Raw genomic sequence first — 19,060 nt, forward strand, 5'->3', positions numbered from 1 at the left:
CCAGGCCCTAATGATTAATTGATACCTATATCTATCTATCTATCTATACTCAGATGGAAAATAGGGGTGGACCATTATCATTATATTTGGATTGCCACAGTCTCCTGTTTGATTGTTTTGATGTCACATAAATGTATCTCATAGAAGATCAACAGCATCTCATGAGAGAAGACCCAATTCCAATAGCAGCATCTGAGGCCCAAATGGCTTGCAGACTATGTGGAGACAGCAAACTGAAGAAAGATTCCAAACATGAGAGCTAGAAAGAGATTGCACAATTAATCACACTATAGCCAGAGCTAAATTAAGAGGTCCCAGATAGCCAGAACTTGATACCATGCTCCTTCTTATAATCTAGACCAGATGGCATTCACTTCAAGCCAAAGAGTTAAGGACAAAGAGTAACACTAGAACCTGAGAGAGAACAGGGAAAACACTAAGATTGAATATTGAGATGTTGACTGATAAATTCACCCTTGTGGTTTTAGGTAAGGATGATCATAAAGCCATGCCCATTCTCCATGTGTTCACATGCGCGCGCGCACACACACACACACACACACACACACACACACACACAGATACACACTATACAAGGCCTACCAGGAAAGAAAATCTTTCTATATTAATGAAAATTTTCCATGCCTACTTAAATTATATCATTCAGAAAGAGAGGGTTAGTGTTAGTGCAGTGGTTTCCAAAGGTTTAATTTTTTTATTTTCATTTTTTGACATTAATAAATATATTTATAACATTACACAACATGAGTGTATAGACATTTAAATGAAAATAAATATGTGACTGAAATGAAAATAGAATTACTCATTCTACAATTTCTGTTGTATTCTCCCTTTCCTTATTTTTTCTTTTTTGCTATTCTTTTGTTTTCCTTCTTTCTTCTTTTCTTCTTCTTTCCTTCCTTCCTTCTGTTCTTTCTTTCTTTCTTTCTTTCTTCCTTCTTTCCTTCCTTCTATCCTTCCTTCCTTCCTTCCTTCCTTTCTTTCTTTCTTTGCTTTCTTTGCTTTCTTTCTTTCTTTCTTTCTTTCTTTCTTTCTTTCTTTCTTTCTTTCTTTCTTTCTTCTTTCAGGACATTGGACTACCAGAGATCTCCTTGCCTCATGTAATATCAATCAGCGTGACCTTTCCCAGATATCTCCACCTCAATTCTTAAACCCAGCTCCACTCAACGAACAGCAAGCTCCAGTGCTAGACACTCCATGCCAAACAACTAGCAAGACAGGAACACAAACCCACCAATTAGCAGAGAGCTTGCATAAAATCATAATAAGTTCACAGACACCCCAAAACACACCATTGGACTTGGTTCTGACAGCTATAAAGACAAGGTCCAGCATGATCCACCAGAAGACAGACACAAGTCCCCTCCACCAGGAAGCCTACGCAATCCACTGAAGCAACTTTACCCATTGGGGGAAGACACCAAAAACAGTTGGAACTATGAACATGCAGACTGTGAAAAGGAGACCCCAAATACAGTAAATTAAGCAAAATGAGAGGACAGAGAAATACACAGCAGATGAAGGAGCAAGGGAAAATAACACCAGACCAAAAAAATGAAGAGGAAATAGGCAGTCTATCTGAAAAAAGAATTCAGAGTAATGATAGTAAAGATGATCCAAAATCTTGGAAATAGAATGGAGAAAATATAAAAAACACTTAACAAGGACCTAGAAGAGCTAAAGAGCAAACAAACAGTGATGAACAACACAATAAAAGAAATTAAAAATTCTCTAGAAGGAATCAATAGCAGAATAACTGAGGTAGGTAGAAGAACGAATAAGTGACCTGGACGATAAAATAGTGGAAATAACTACTGCAATGCAGACTAAAGAAAAAAGAATGAAAAGAATTGAGGATAGTCTCAGAAACCTCTGGACAACATTAAATGTAACAACATTCTAATTACAGGGGTCCTAGAAGAAGAAGAGAAAAAGAAAGGGATGGAGAAAATATTAAAAGAGATTATAGTTGAATATTTCCCTAATATGGGAAAGGAAATAGTCAATCAAGTCCAGGAAGTGCACAGTGTCCTATACAGGATAAATCCAAGGAGAAACAGCCAAGACATATATTAATTAAAGAATCAAAATTTAAATACAAAGAAAAAATTTTATAAGTAGTGAGGGAAAAGCAAAATAACATATAAGGGAATCCCCATATGGTTAACACCTGATCTTTCAGCAGAAACTCTGCAAACCAGAAGGGAGTGGTAGGACATATTTAAAGTGATGAAAGGGAAAAACCTACAACTAAGATTACTCTATGCAGCAATGACCTCATTCAGATTTGATTGAGAAATTAAAAGCTATACAGCCAAGCAAAAGCTAAAAGAATTCAGCAACACCAAACCAGCTTCACATGTGCTAAAGGAATTTCTCTAGACAGGAAACACAAGAGAAGGAAAGACCTACAATAACAAACTGAAAACAATTAAGAAAATGGGAATAGGAACATACATATTGATAATTACCTTAAATGCAAATGAATTAAATTTACATTTAATCCACCCAAAAGACATAGAGTGGCTGAATGGATACAAAAACAGGACCCATATATATGCTGTCTACAAGAGATCCATTTCAGACCTAAGGATACATACAGCCTGAAATTGAGGGGATGGAAAAAGATATTCTATGCAAATGGAAATCAAAAGAAAGCTGGAGTAGGAATACTCATATCATGTAAAATAGACTTTAAAATAAAGACTATTACAAGAGAAAAAGAAGGACACTACATAATGATTGAGAGATCAATTCAAGAAGAAGGTATAACAATTGTAAAAATTTATGCACCCAACATAGGAGCACCTCCGTACATAAGGCAAATTCTAACAACCATAATAGGGGAAATCAACAGTAACAAAATTATAGTAGAGGACTTTAACACCCTACTTTCGCCAATGGACAGATCATTCAAAATGAAAATAAATAAGGAAAAACAAGCTTTAAATGACAAAATAAACAAGATGGACTTAATTGATTTTTATAGGATATTCCATCCAAAAACAACAGAATACACCTTCTTCTCAAGTGCTCATGGAACATTCTACAGGGTAGATCATACCTTGAGTCACATATCAAGCCTTGGTAGATTTAAGAAAATTAAAATTGTATTAAGTATCGTTTCTGACCACAACACTATGAGACTATATATCAATTACAAGAAAAATACTTTTAAAAATTACAAACACATAGAGGTTAAACATTATGCTACTAAATAACCAAGAGATCACTGAAGAAATCAAAGAGGAAATCAAAAAATACCTAGAAACAAATGACAATGAAAACACGATGACCCAAAACCTATGGGATGGAGTAAAACCAGTTCTAAGAGGGAAAAATATAGCAATACAATCCTACCTCAAGAAACAAGAAATATCTCAAATAAACAAACTAATCTTACACCTAAAGCAATTAGAGAGAGATGAAGGAAAAATACCCAAAGTTAGCAGGAGGAAAGAAATCATAAATTTCAGATCAGAAATAAATGAAAAAGAAATGAAGGAAATGATAGCAAAGATCAATAAAACTTAAAGCTTGTTCTTTGAGAAGATAAAGAAAATTGATAAACCATTAGCCCAACTCATCAAGAAAAAAAGCGAGAAGATTCAAATCATTAGAATTAGAAAAGAAAAAGGTGAAGTAACTACTGACACTGCAGAAATATAAAGGATCATGAGAGATTACTACAAGCAACTATATGCCAATAAAATGGACAACCTGGAAAAAATGGACAAATTTTAGAAATGCACAACCTTTTGAGACTGAACCAGGAAGAAATAGAAAATATAAATAGGGCAATCACAAGCACTGATATTGAAACTGTGATTAAAAATCTTCCAACAAACAAAAGCCCAGGACCAGATGGCTTCAAAGGCGAATTCTATCAAACATTTAGAGAAGACCTAAAAAACACCTATCCCTATCAAATTCTTCTAAAATATAGCAGAGGAGGGAACACTCCCAAACTCATCCTACGAGGCCATGATCACCCTGACACCAGAAGGATTATACACCATGATCAAGTGAGGTTTATCCCAGGGATCCAAGGATTCTTCCATATACACAAATCAAACAATGTGATACACCATATTAACAAAATGGATGATAAAAATCATATGATCGTCTCAAAAGGTGCAGAAAAAGCTTTTGACAAAATTCAACAACAATTTATGATAAAAAGCCATCCAGAGAATAGAAATGGAGGGAACTTTTCTCAACATAATAAAGGTCATATATGACAAACCCACAGCCAACATCATTCCCAATGGTGAAAAACTGAAACCATTTCCGCTAGTAACAGAAACAATACAAGGTTGCTCACTCTTACCACTTTTATTCAACATAGTTTTGGAAATTTTAGCCACAGCAATTAGAGAAGAAAAAGAAATAAAAGGAATCCAAATCAGAAAAGAAGAAGTAAAGCTGTCACTGTTTGCAGATGACATGACACTATACATAGAGAATCCTAAAGAAGCTACCAGAAATCTACTAGATCTAATCAATGAATTTGGTAAAGTAGCAAGATACAAAATTAATTCACAGAAATCTCCTGCATTTCTATGCACTAATGATGAAAAATCTGAAAGAGAAATTAAGAAAACACTCCCATTTACCATTGCAACAAAAAAGATAAAACACCTAGGAATAAACCTACCTAAGGAGACAAATGACCTGTTGCAGAAAAGTCTAAGACACTGCTGAAAGAAATTAGAGATGTTACAAACAGATGAAGAGATATACAATGTTCTTGAATTGGAAGAATCAACATGGTGAAAATGACTATATTACCCAAAGCAATCTACAGATTCAATGCAATCCCTATCAAAATACCAATGGCATTTTTCACAGAACTAGAACAAATAATTGTACAATGTATATGGAAACACAAAAGACCCTGAATAGCTAAAGAAATCTTGAGAAAGAAAAATGGAGCTGGAGAAATCAGGCTCCCTGACTTCAGATTATACCACAAAGCCACAGTAATCAGGACAGTATGTTACTGGCACAAAAACAGAAATATAGATCAAAGGAACAGGATGGAAAGCACAGAGATAAACACACGCACATATGATCACCTTATCTTTGATAAAGGAGGCAAGGATATACAATGGAGAGAAGATCAGCTTCTTCAATAAGTGGTGCTGGGAAAACTGGACAGCTACAGGTTAAAGAATGAAATTACACCACTCCCTAACACCATACACAAAAATAAACTCAAGGGCTTCCCTGGTGGCGCAGTGATTGAGAGTCTGCCTGCTGATGCAGAGGACACAGGTTCGTGCCCCGGTCTGGGAAGATCCCACATGCCGTGGAGCACCTGGGCCTGTGAGCCATGGCTGCTGAGCCTGCACATCCAGAGCCTGTGCTCCACAGTGGGAGAGGCCACAATAGTGAGAGGCCTGTGTACCACAAAAAAATAATAATAAATTTTAAAAAAATCTCAAAATGGATTAAAGACCTAAATATAAGGCCAGACACTAGAAAATTCTTAGAGGAAAACATATGCAGATCACTCTATGATATAAATCACAGCAAAATCCTTTTTGACCCACCTCCTAGAGAAATGGAAATAAAAAAAAAATAAACAGATGGGACCTAATGAAACTTAAAAGGTTTTACAGAGCAAAGGAATCCATAAACAAGACACAAAGACAACCCTCAGAATGGAAGAAAATATTTGCTAATGAAGCAACTGACAAAGGATTAATCTCCAAAATTTACAAGCAGCTCATGCAGCTCAATATCCAAAGAACAGACAACCCAATCCAAAAATGGGCAGAAAACTTAAATAGACATTTCTCCAAAGAAGATATTCAGATTGCCAACAAACGCATGAAAGAATGCTCAACACCACTAATCATTAGAGAAATGCAAATCAAAACTACAATGAGGTATCACCTCACACTGGTCAGAATGGCCATCATCAAAAAGTCTACAAACAATAAATGCTGGAGAAGGTGTGGAAAAAAGGGAACCCTCTTGCACTCTTGTTGGGAATATAAGTTGATATAGTCACTATGGAGGACAGTATGGCAGTTCCTTAAAAAACGAAAAATAGAACTACCATATGACCCAGCAATCCCACTACTGGGTATATACCCTGAGAAAACTATAATTCAAAAAGTCATGGACCATAATATTAATTGCAGCACTATTTACAATAGCCAGGACATGGAAGCAGCCTAAGTGTCCATTGACAGATGAATGGATAAAGAAGATATGACACATAATACAATGGAATATTACTCAGCCATAAAAAGAAATGAAGTTGGGTTATTTACAGTGAGGTAGATGGACCTAGAATCTGTTACACTGAGTGAAGAATGTCACAAAGAGAAAAACAAATACTGTATTGTAATGCATATATATGGAATCTAAAAAATAAAATAAAAAAAGGTTCTGAAGAACCTAGGGACAAGGCAGGAATAAACATGCAGATGTAGTGAGTGGACTTGAGGACACGGGGAGGAGGAATGGTAAGTTGGGAAGAAGTGAGAGAGTGTCATGTATTTATGCATACTACCAAATGCAAAATAGCTTGTGGGAAGGAGCTGCATAACACAGGGGGTTCAGCTCGGTGCTTTTTGACTACCTAGAAGGATGGGTTAGGGAGGATTGGAGGGAGACACAAGAGGGAGGGGATATGGGGTTATATGTATACATATAGCTGGTTTACTTTGTTATACAGCAGAAACTAACACAAAAATGTAAAGCAATTATTCTCCAATAAAGGTGTTAAAAAAATAAAACGTGGAGTGAATTCAAGAGAATGTAGATAACACAACAGAGATAAGAAGTAATGAAGTTGTATAAGAAGGCATTGAAGATGGAGTTTCATAATCTTTAAATTGTATCTGGCCTAGGTAACTCAGAAGCTGAGTTTAGGTCCAGAAATTCTTATTTAAATTTTGTAAAAATAGATATTCTCAACCAAGAGGATGGATGAAGAATATTATAATGTTCCAATTGGAACTGAAGAAAGATCATGCCTTCCAAAGGGCCACCAACCTTCTCTATCAAGCTTATGAAAATCAATTAACAGTAGTCCCAGAAACCAACCAATTATACCAGAAGAAATTCCTAAGAAGACCACTCACCTCTCAAAGGCAATCAAACCATCTACACCAAAGGTCCAGAATAAGGACTTATGTTCCACTATCTAAAACATCAAAAGATTATAAAAGACCTTTCTACATTCCCTCAGACACCAGTTTGTAGAAGAGCAGGAACAAATATTCTCCAAAGTCTAAAGGTTATAAATAGCAACAATTTAAATTATTAGAGCTGACAAAATTGTATATTGGTCAGGGCTAAATTTTACCCTAACACAAACATGAGGCTCATGAATTTCCAGTCAATTATAGTCAAGATAAAGGACCAGCAATTTCTCTGTACAAGTTGTGGTATGATAAATTTTGATATGTCACAGATAGCAACCGGGTTAACTTTTCTAGATCGTATATGATACTGAAGCACATATACCGAAATAAAGTTAATATTCCAGAAAAAACATTGAGACACATTTTCAATTTCCTTTTGTTAACAAATCTTAATACCAAAAATATATAAATTCTCAATTTAGCATATTTTCCTCCCAAATAAAGAGGATTACTTTCAAGACTGCTCAGGTGGCTAATCCACTTATGCTGGGTTTTGCTGCTAACCTTTTTCTTATTTTCTTGCATGTTCTAAAAACAATGGTACTTTATAGAATTAAACTGATGAAAAACTGTAATAAGTCATAGATTGATTTCCTTTGCCTTCAGTCAAGACTGAAAACATATTCTAAGACATAATTATTTGTAAAAATTTTTTAAATATACAGATTATATGTATGAGAATTTATAATTCATTAATTATGCTAGTAACTATGCTTACAATCTAAATATAAGAATATATGAAAGATGAATATCACTTCATAGCACCTTTATATCTTTCAATATTTTTACCAATTTATTAAAATAATACATTTTCTACATAAATTTTGTCCTAAGCTTCTAATATTTTAGCTTTTTTTAACATGATTTTTTACCTAAAACTATGAGCAGACAATGAACAGGTTTTATTCTTTACATTGCATCACAGAGGATAAATTCATGGTTTGTAACATCCTCCTAAAATAAAAAGCTTGCAAGTGCACACATGCAGACACATCCTTGAGAATCCATCCACAGAATTCCAAAAGTTCACATATAAATGTGTTGTGAGATCAAGATTTCATTATTAGATTGTGTGGCAAAGAAAGACCATACTGAGAAGGTCACAATTTGAATAATTAATCGATGTTAATGAAGAAACAAAACAGCAGACATTTGGGGCATTCCAGACAAGAGAAAAAGCAACTGCCAATGGTCTGAGATGGGATGGTGACTGATGTGTTTGAAGACTGGCAAGGAGGCCAAGGTTGCTGGAATGGAATGAGAGAGAAAGACGTGAGAACAGAGAGGTAACTAAGGGCCATAGTGTGTGATCTTTGGCTTTTACTCTGAGATGGGAAATCACTGGAGGATTTTGAACAAAGTAACATGAATTGACTTATGTTTTATTATGATCAGTGTGACTATTTTATTAAGAAAAGATTGAAATTCAGAAGACAGGATACCAGTGGGATCCCATTGAGGCACTTAAATCATTGAAAAGAGTCTGCTGGAAAGTTAGGATCTTAGTTCTATAATTTTCAGCTTTTCTTTTTTTTTTAATTTAAAATTTATTCATTCATTAAATTAGATTTTTTTAAAATAATCATTTATATTTTGTTATGCACACTTCTGTGTAGAATGAACAGGGTCACTGACCTCGGTGACGTTAGAGGTTAGAAAAAAGAAAGACTTGAATAAATATATTCATATTATGTAACAGGAAGGGAAGAAATTATATTTTCAGGAGATCCTCTTTGTGCAAGTAACTTGAATTAAAGACGACTAAAGGGGCTTCCCTGGTGGCACAGTGGTTGAGAGTCCACCTGCCGATGCAGGGGACATGGGTTCATGCCCTGGTCCGGGATGATCCCACATGCCATGGAGCAGCTAGACCCATGAGGCATGACCACTGGGCCTGCAGGTCCAAAGCCTGTGCTCCACAATGGGAGAGGCCACAACAGTGAGAGGCCCGTGTACGGAAAAAAAAAAAAAATGACTAAGGGATGTCAGGGTAACAACAGTGGAGACAAAAAAACAAACAAACAAACAAAAATCAGAGAGTCCAAAGAGTAACTGTAAGGATTCAGAGAGGGGAAGATATTAGTATACTCCAGAAATTTAAAGAAGTCAAAGTGACTGTGAGCAAAAGTAGAATTACTAAAAGGCTGAAGTTGAAGGCAGGAATCAGACAGTGAAGGACTTTTTGATTACTATGTTAATTTAGTATTTCATCCTCAAAGAAAGGGGGCACATTGAAAGATTTTTGCTAAAGAAGTTGTCTCTCAGGAATGGAACTGAGGTGGAAAGACAATAGTAGAAAAGAGAAAATGAATAAAATGATCACTGCAGAAGGCTGACGCTACCTGACTTCAAGACTTACTGTAAGGCTACAGTAATCAAGGGAGTGTGGTACTGGTGAAGAGACAAATAGATCAATGGAAAAAGGTAGAGCTAGATCTGCATAAATAGGGTCAACTGATCTTGTCAAAGGAGCTGAGGCAATGCAATGGAGAAAAGATAGTCTTTTCAACAAGTGGTGCTGGAAAACTGGATACCCACATGCAATAATAATAATAATATGGACACAGATCTTACACTCTTCACAAAAAGTAATTAAAAATGGATCATGGAATCAATGTAAAATATGAAGCACTAAAACGCCTAGAAAATAACATAGGGGAAAATCTAGGTGACCTTTGGTATGACAATGACTTTTTAGATACAACACCAAAGTTATGATGCATGAAATAAATAATTGATAAACTAGATTTCATTAAAATTAAAAAAAATCTTTTGCTCTCAAAAAAAAAAAAAAGCACTGTCAAGAGAATGAGAAGATAACCCAGCAACTGAGAGAAAATATTTGCAAAATACACATCTGATAAAGGATACTGCAGCCCTAGGAAACTAGTATACCAAGCGTTAACCTTGTATCATCTAAGTTATTCCTGCAGTAAAAAATCTTATAATGGAATGATCAATTGGTTATTATAATGGGTAATACTTTAATAGAAGAATATTTAAATACTATGCAAAATGTCACAAATACAATTTTAGTAATTTTTGGTAAGATCTGTATGCTTAAACTTTACAGGATATGAAAGAAAAAAATCATAAGGTTTACATTTTTAAGTCTATTTTTATTATCCATGTAAGAATCCCTAAGTCACAGAATTAACAGGAAAATATGCTTTTATGTGAAACCCAAAACACAAAATCAAGTTCAAAATAGTGCCAAAGTAGTTAAGTTTCACAATTCTGAGTTTAATAGAGCCCATAGGCAAAACAAAATAGGTTAAAAAAGAATAATAATTAACATAAAACAGAAAAATGTCAGAATAAAAAATTATTTTTAAAAATAACATGAGGGACATAAAATACATTAGAGAGGAAAATTAGCTCCACAAGAAGTTAGATTCTATTAAATTCTGAAAAGGTTTTAAAATAATGTTTTTAAGTTTGAAGTGATTAAAATGATTATGAAAGTTAGGAAGGTTAAGAAAATAAATATACAAAAATTGAATTGATTTAACTTAAATGAGATACAATATATTGAAAGACAATTTAAAAGATTACACTTATAGTAAAACTAATATATATATTAATAAATCTAAACAGTAGTTGTAAAAGACATCAGGAGATTATAAAATATTCAAGGATACTAAAATAATATAAAGAAAAAGAAATAGAAATTTTCTTCATATTTTGGGAGGCTCTTCAATTTGATCTATAGATTTAATCCATATCCAATTTAAATCCCATCAGTTTTATTTGTTTATTAAGGGAACTTGACATGTTGCATTTAAAAGATTCAGGAAAGCAAAGCCAATAATAGCTAGGAGTTTCTAAAGAAGATGTCAAGAGAATGTACCTATCCAAATACAGAGAATAATTATGAAGCTATAATTGCTAAGGTAATGTGTTATTTACCAATTATAGGGAAACAGAGTACTGTAAAATAGAGCCACTTGACCTCTAGTCACTTGTTTTATGAAAAAGACAGCACTAGAAATTAATGGGATATCTTCTAACAAAGATACGAAAATCAAATGATTTGAAGAGGCACTTCATAGACAGGAGAATTCATGGAAAATAAATATTTGAAATATGTTTAACTTTACTTACTAGAAAACATGAATTAAGACAGTAATTTCATACCCCTTCATGAACACACACTTGTTCACAGTTTGTAAAAGTATGATAATATCAGGAATGTTTAAGGAGATGGAAGAGCAACACATGTATACATTTTTGGTGATGTTGTACATTTTTCAAACTACTCTTACACTTTCTAGTAAAAATGACAACAAACATATCCTTAGACCCAGAAATTCCATTACTCCTTATATACCCTAGTAAGCCTTTTGCAGATCTGCACCTGATGACCATAAATATTGTTCATAGTAGCATTATTTGTGCCTTCAAGTCCATCCAGCTGTGAGGTGATACCTCATTGTGGTTTGATTTGCATTTCACTGATGACTAGTGACGTTATCTTTTCATGTCCCTGTTGGCAATCTGCGTTTCCTGTTTGGAAAAATGTCTACTCAGTTCGACTACCCATTTTTTAATCTGATTTTATTTTTTTGACATTGAGTTCTATAAGCTGTTTATATATGTTGGATATGAATCCCTTATCAGTCATATAATTTGCAAATATTTTTCTCCCATTCAGTAGGTTGTCTTTCCATTTTACTGATGTTTCCTTTGCTGTGCAAAGGCTTTTAAGTTTAACTAGGTACCATTTGTTTAACTTTGCTTTTATTTCCTTTACATTAGGAGATGGAACCAAAAAAATATTCTACAATTATGTCAGAGAGTATTCTGCCTATTTTTCCTCTAGGAATTTTATAGTGTCCAGTTTTACATTTAGATCTTTAATCCATTTTGAGTTAATTTTTGTAAATGGTATTGGAGAATGTTCTAATTTCATTCTTTCACATGTAGCTGTCCAGTTTTCCCAACACCACTTATTGAAGAGACTGTCTTTTCTCCATTGTATATTCTTGCCCCCTTTGTCATAGATTAATTGCATGGGTTTATTTCTGGAATCTTTATCCTGTTCCATTGATCTATGCATCTGTTTTAGTGCCAGTATCACACTGTTTTGATGACTGTAGCTTTGCTGTATAGTGTGATGTCAGGGAGCTTGATTCCTCAAGCTCTGTTCTTTATTCTCAAGATTGTTTTGGCTATTCATGGTCTTTTATGTTTCCATAAACATTTTAATTTTTTTTCCAGTCCTGTGAAAATACCATTGGTATTTTGATATGGATTGCATTGAATCTGAGCACTGCCTTGGGTAATATGGTCATTTTAACAACATTGATTATTTCAATTCAAGGACACAGTATATCTCTCCACCTGTTTGTGTCATCTTCGATTTCTTTCATCAGTGCAGTGTCTTATAATTTTCAGAGTGCAGGTCTTTCTCCTCCATAGGTAGGTTTATTCCTAGGTTTGTTTTTGGGTCTTTTTGATGGTAAGTGGGATCATTTCCTTAATTTCTCATTCTGATACTTTGTTGTTTGTGTATAGAAAGGCAAATATTTTATTATATTAATTTTGTATCCTGCAACTTTACTGAATCCATTGATGATCTCTAGTAGTTTTCTGGTGTGGCCTTTAGGATTTTCTAGTACCTGGAAACAATGACAGTTTAACTTCTTCCTTTCCAATTTGTATTCCTTTTATTTATATTTTTCTCTTCTCTGATTGATGTGGTTAGGACTTCCAAAACAATGTTAAATAAAAGTTTTTAAGCATGAAAAATTTGGTATTAAAACTATAAAGAAAAGTAAGCAAATGACAAACATAAAATTTTAATAATAATTACATCTCTTTTGACCTATAATTTATATATCACAAACTCCCTTGATTTTAATGTATAATTTATGAGTTTGTTAAATTTATACAATCATGCAGTCATTACCTCAAACCAGTTTTAAAACTCATACATCAGTCCAAAATGTTCCCTTGTGACTTCTACAGTTCCCAACCACAGTTCCAGAAAACCAATGATCTTTTTTCTATCTCTATAGTTTTGTATTTTCTACAAATTGCATATAGATTACAATAATTTGAGCATATGAGACATTGAACTTTGTGTCTGGTTTCTTCCCCTTAGAATGGTGTTTTGGAAATCCATACATGTTATTGTGTTTATCAGCTGTCCATTGTTTTTATTGCTCTGTTGTATTATATTTTAATATTGATCGTGTTGACTCTATAAATCAATTTTGAGATAATTGCCTTCTTAACAATACTGAATGTTCCTATTCATAAATATTGTATATCTCTACATTTGTTTGTCTTTTATTTCCCCTCAGTAAAGTTTTATAAAGTTTATTGTAAAGGTCTTACATGTTAATTGTTAAATTTATTCTTACATATAGCTTTCTGAAGCTCTTCTCATGTTAATTATTTTAATTTTATTTTTGATTGTATGGTACTAATATTTTTAAATACAATTTACTTTATTTATATATTTATTTACTCTGTATTCTGTGACCTTGCTTAACTCCCATATTAGTTATAATATATTTTATTATAGATTCTTTAGGACTTTCCACATAAAAGATAGTGTCATTTGGAAATAAAAAAATGTTTTACTTCTTCATTTCCAATCTTTATGTTTTAATTTATTTTTTTGCCATACTTTACTAAGTTAGGTCGTTTAGCAAAATGTTGAATAGAAGTGGTGAGAGCAGAAACTTTAGATTTGTTCTTAATATTTTGGAAAAAGTATTCAGTCTTTCACTATTAAGTATGGTGTTAGCTTTAACCTTTTTGTAAGTGCCCTTCATGAGATAAATGCCCTTCTGCTACAAGTATTCTGTGAGTTTTTATCATTGATGGATGTTATGTTTTGTCAAATGCTCTGAGTCTATTGACATGATCACATGCTTTATCTCCTTTATCCCTCAAAATATCATATTATATTGACTGAATTTTTAGATATTAACCTTATCTTGTATTCCACTTGGTTAGAGTATAATTATTATTTTTATATCTTTTTTGCTTTATTTGTGAATATTTTGTTAAGAATTTCTGTATCTGTGTTCATGAAGGATATGGGTATATAGTTTTCTTTTCTTGTGCAGTAATTGTCTGGCTTTGGTGTCAGAGTAATACTAACCTTGGGTTGTGTATGAAGTATTAAGAAAATTATTTATTTTTTATTATACTTTATTCTTAATTTTAAAAATCATTTATTATTTAAAAAGTGAGCAGTGATGAGAAAAGATACTTAAAAACATATAGGTAGATCAAATAAGTCTTGACCACTACAAAAAATTGGGATATTACAAAATCAAAGGAAATAAACTATTAGAAAATAATAACATGGACCAATAAATAAGGATACTTGGTGTTAAAAGACTCTAAAGGTCCTTAGATTGTTCAGGAGAATGGTTTCACTTCCTGGTTGTTAGCCTTTTCTTGACAGGCTCTTGCAGTAGAGTGAGTCTCTAACTTTTGCATGGACAGCTGCTACAGTGTACTGCCTGGCCAGCAATATTCAGTGACTGGCAGCTTTCCTCATTACCCTCATTTGGGTGGTTTATTGGTTTCCTAGAGCTGCCATAACAAAGTACACAAACTGAGTGTCTTAAAACAACAGAAATTTCACAGTTCTGGAGGCTAGAAATTTGAAATTAAGATGTTGGCAGGCCACACTCCCTCTGAAACCTATAGGGCCAATTCCTTCCTTCTCTTTTCTACCTTCTCATGTTAGCTGGCAATCCATGGAGTTCATCACTGCAATCTCTGTCTCCATTATCCCTTGGTCATCTTTTTCCTCTGTCTCGTATACTTATTTGCCATTCTTCTTTTTGTGCCTCTCTCCTCTTATAAGGACACCAGTCATATTGAATTAAGGACCCATTCTTCCCAGTATGGCCTCATCTTAACTAATGATATCTGTAGGGACCCTATTTCCAAATAAGTTCACATTCACAGGTTCTGAGTGTTTTAACATAGCCATGTGGAGAACACAATTCAACCCATAACAGGTTGTGCCTTCAGTGAGACATTTCCCATAAATGACTTTTTCTACTCCTTCATGGACAGATTTCTAACAAGTTTCAGAAGTATAAGTTGCAGCAAATTTCACCGCTGGTACTACATTAGCTTCCTGCCTTCCACTGAGTGTTGTGCCCTCTCCAAAAATTTCTAAATCCCAGGTCTGGAGTGCGTCTCTTCCTTGGACATTCCATCTTAGCCTTAAGTATAGTGAGTATTATATATTAGAATATATTTTATATGATATGATTTATATGACATATTTGTTATTTCTATATTCTTTAGAATTCTATTCACTTTCTACTAGCTAATCTCTTTTAATTCTAATTCCTTTTATAATTGCTTACATTAAACTTTTCCTGATCAAATTACCCTGTTTCCTCTCTTCAGATTGTAACCAAACTTGTATAAAAATAAAAAAAGAAAAAAAAAACAGACAAAATAAAGGAATATGTAACGTCTAAAAAATAAAAGGGGAAGTAGAAATGCAGAAATATTATCTTTAGCATATGAAATGGAGACAGCAATGCACAGAAAAAAAAAAAAGAAACATCCAATAGGGTGTGTTTAAGATGCCAGAAATAAACTCAAGGAAGTCAGTAATGGCAGTAGATGTAAATATTAATATCACCTAAAAATATATACATACATATTATATTAGAAATGAAAAAGAGAAGCAATCAAATCAATACCAAACTGATATTTACTTTCTATAGCAAACACCTCAAAAAAATTCAAAGTAATAGTGTAAGAAAATATTTCTCAGGAAAAAGTTTCTTAAAAAAGTGGTGTAGTAAATTTAATCCTTTTATTACCAAGATAAAATAATAGTTATATCATATGTATGAAACATGGTATAACCTCAAAGATATATAATTCATATCCTATAAGCAAAGGAAGAAATTGACAAGTCCTTGAACAGAGTAGTACTCTACTCTCATGAACTGACACATCAAGTAAGACAGAATTTGTTAAGGATGTATTTTATTAAAATATAATTTATACCCCAAAAGCTTTAATTTGTATAAGAGAGCAGCTCAATAAACTTTCACAAATTGAACACACTTTGTAAACACCAGCTGGATCAAGGAGTTGAATATTTTGAACACATCTGATAGGTTCTTCTTTTGTCATAATCTTCCCCACTCCCCAAGAGTGACAATGACTCTGATTGATAAGCATGGATAAGTTTTTTTTTATTCCTATATACAAATGGAATCATATATAGTCTTTTAATCATTTTTTGCTGTCTTCTTTGGCTCAACATTGATTTGCCAGATCCATGTATATTTTTGCAAGTATTTATAGCTCATTTATTTTTGTTGCTCCAATATTCCATTGCATAAATATACCATGCTTATGTATCCATTCTAATCTTGAAGAACATTTGTGTAGTTTCCATAGTTGTGCTCTTACAATACAATGTATTGAAAATCTTATTGTGTGTCTTTAGGAGAACACATGTGAGGTCATTGGGTAGGCAGATGCTCAACTTTAGGAAATAAAGCCAGAGAGTTCTGAGAGCTGTGATTAATCTATATATTTACCAACATTGGTATAGTCTTGTTTAATTTAGTCATGAATTTATAGTGGTTTCTAGTTGTAATTTTATTTTTATTCCTGTGATCACTAATGAAGTAGAGCATATATATATAGTCAATTTGGATATGCCATTTTGTGAAGTGTCTGTTCAAGTCTTTTCCTATTTTTCTACTAATTCTTCTAACTTTTTCTTAAATTATATGGGTTCTTTAGAAATTCTTCATACAAGACATTTTCTTCAGAATTATTTACTTAATAATGTGTCTTTTGATGAATAGAAGTTGCTAATTTTAATATAGTACACCTTATCTTTATTTTACCTTATGTTTAACTCTAGTTTCCTATTGAGAAAAACTTTGACTACTTCAAGATCACTATAATGTATTTTTCTGAGCCTTCTAAAAGTCTTAATGTTTATAATTTTGCCATTGCACACCTAGATCTACAGTCAATGTGTAATTTTTTGTTGTTGTTGTGAATTAGCAGTCAATATATATGTGTGTATAAATATATCCATATGACTATCAAGTTGACACTTTCATTTATTGAAAATACCTCACAATCCCTTTTAATGATAGTGTTACCATTTTCACAATCAGGCTCCCTTGGGTCAATTTCTATAGTCTTTTGATTTCCATTTGTCAGACTTTATACCCTTGCACCAGTGCCAAGCTATGCTACCTTCATTCCTATAGCTTTATAGTCAGTCTTGATGTTTGGTACTTTGGATACAGAAGATATGACCCACACATTCAATAAGCTTGATCAAATGGACATATACTCATCCCTAAGAATAAAAATTAAAGAATTTTTGTTAACTTTAAGTTCACATGGAAAACTATTTTTTAAATAATCAAGTAATGGTCTAAAGACAATTTACCAGGAATTCCAACAAATTGTATTATACAAAACATTTCCCTGAACACAGTTCAATTAAATTAATAACAAAAAGAAAACTAGATTTTATTTTGGAGACTTCCAACCAAAAGTATAAATAATTTATGATGTAAAATATCTATTAATGGGAATAGCAAAATGTGTGGAGCTGAAAAACAAAAGAATAAATATACCATGTGAAGCATGCTGCTAAAACAGTAGTGATACTGAGAAATAAACATAAATATTACATAAATAAAATGTAAAAAAGAGATGAATTTAATTTAGATGAGCTAAGAATTGAAATAAGTGAGTTAGAAAACCAACAAAAATGTAAACCCCAAGACAGTAAAAAGAAGAAAATAAAGCCAAAAGTAGCTATAACACTGTGAAAACCAAGAGTCGTTAGGGAAGTTAAAAGGAATGAGAAACAGATTTGTTGACTCAAGGATTTTTCACAAATCCCTGCACAGTGTGTGCTATTAGCTCCACTTTACAGAATAAAATATATTAAAAATGTATTAAAACCACTTCATACAAAGAGCAAGTGTAGGAGCTGGAGTAAATACCCAGCTCTGGAACAAAAACTCTTATCACTAGGTAGAAATTCTAAAAAATATCAATAAAAAAAACAAATGAAACCAAAAAAGCAAATATGTAAAAATAAACACATAGATACAAAGTAGTCAAGTTCTGTTTATTAGAGAGATGCAAAGGTAATTTAATATCATCTTTAATATTAATGAAATTGACCTACCCTTAGTTTATAACATGCTATTAAATCTATTATTTAATCATTACTATAACCTTGTAAGATAGACTAAATGATACTTTTCTAAAGTCAACTGTATTTTTATCACAAGTGACAACAAAATTCAAGTAGCTATATTAATGAAGAAAATTTATTATAAAACATAAATGAAAAGTGTTCAGGAATACATATGTTAAGATGAAGGCTGATCTAACCTTTTACCTGATGTCTCTAACAGCTAGATTTCTCCCTTTGTCTCTGCTTTGACTTTTGTTTTTGCTCCACTATCTGGCTCCAAAATATTTGTTCCCCTGACAATGTCAGACTTTCTTTTCTGAAAAGGAAAGTGCCCACAGCTGCTTCAGACCTTAAATTCTCCCACCAGGCTATTGAGATGGAGACAGAGAAAGAGGGAGAGAGAGAGAGGCATGTGATAAATGCATGAGATTTCATTTATCAGGGTGAACCTCATGGACCAGAAGACATCTCTGAACAGTGATTTGGTTGAATTATCTTTCCACTTTGCTCCAAAAGTTGAGTCTATTCTTTTGATGGCATTATTAGGATTATGTATGCTTGAAAGCACCCAACAAAATTAATTGAATATAATACGTTTTACAGATTGGAAAGTACATACTACTATTTTTCTCTAAATAGCTTAATAAATTTCTGTCATACAGAACCAGATTGGAGCATTTTTGGAGAT

The sequence above is a fragment of the Orcinus orca genome, chromosome 5 (genome assembly GCF_937001465.1).
Source record: "Orcinus orca chromosome 5, mOrcOrc1.1, whole genome shotgun sequence".
Classification (NCBI taxonomy): Eukaryota; Metazoa; Chordata; class Mammalia; order Artiodactyla; family Delphinidae; genus Orcinus; species Orcinus orca.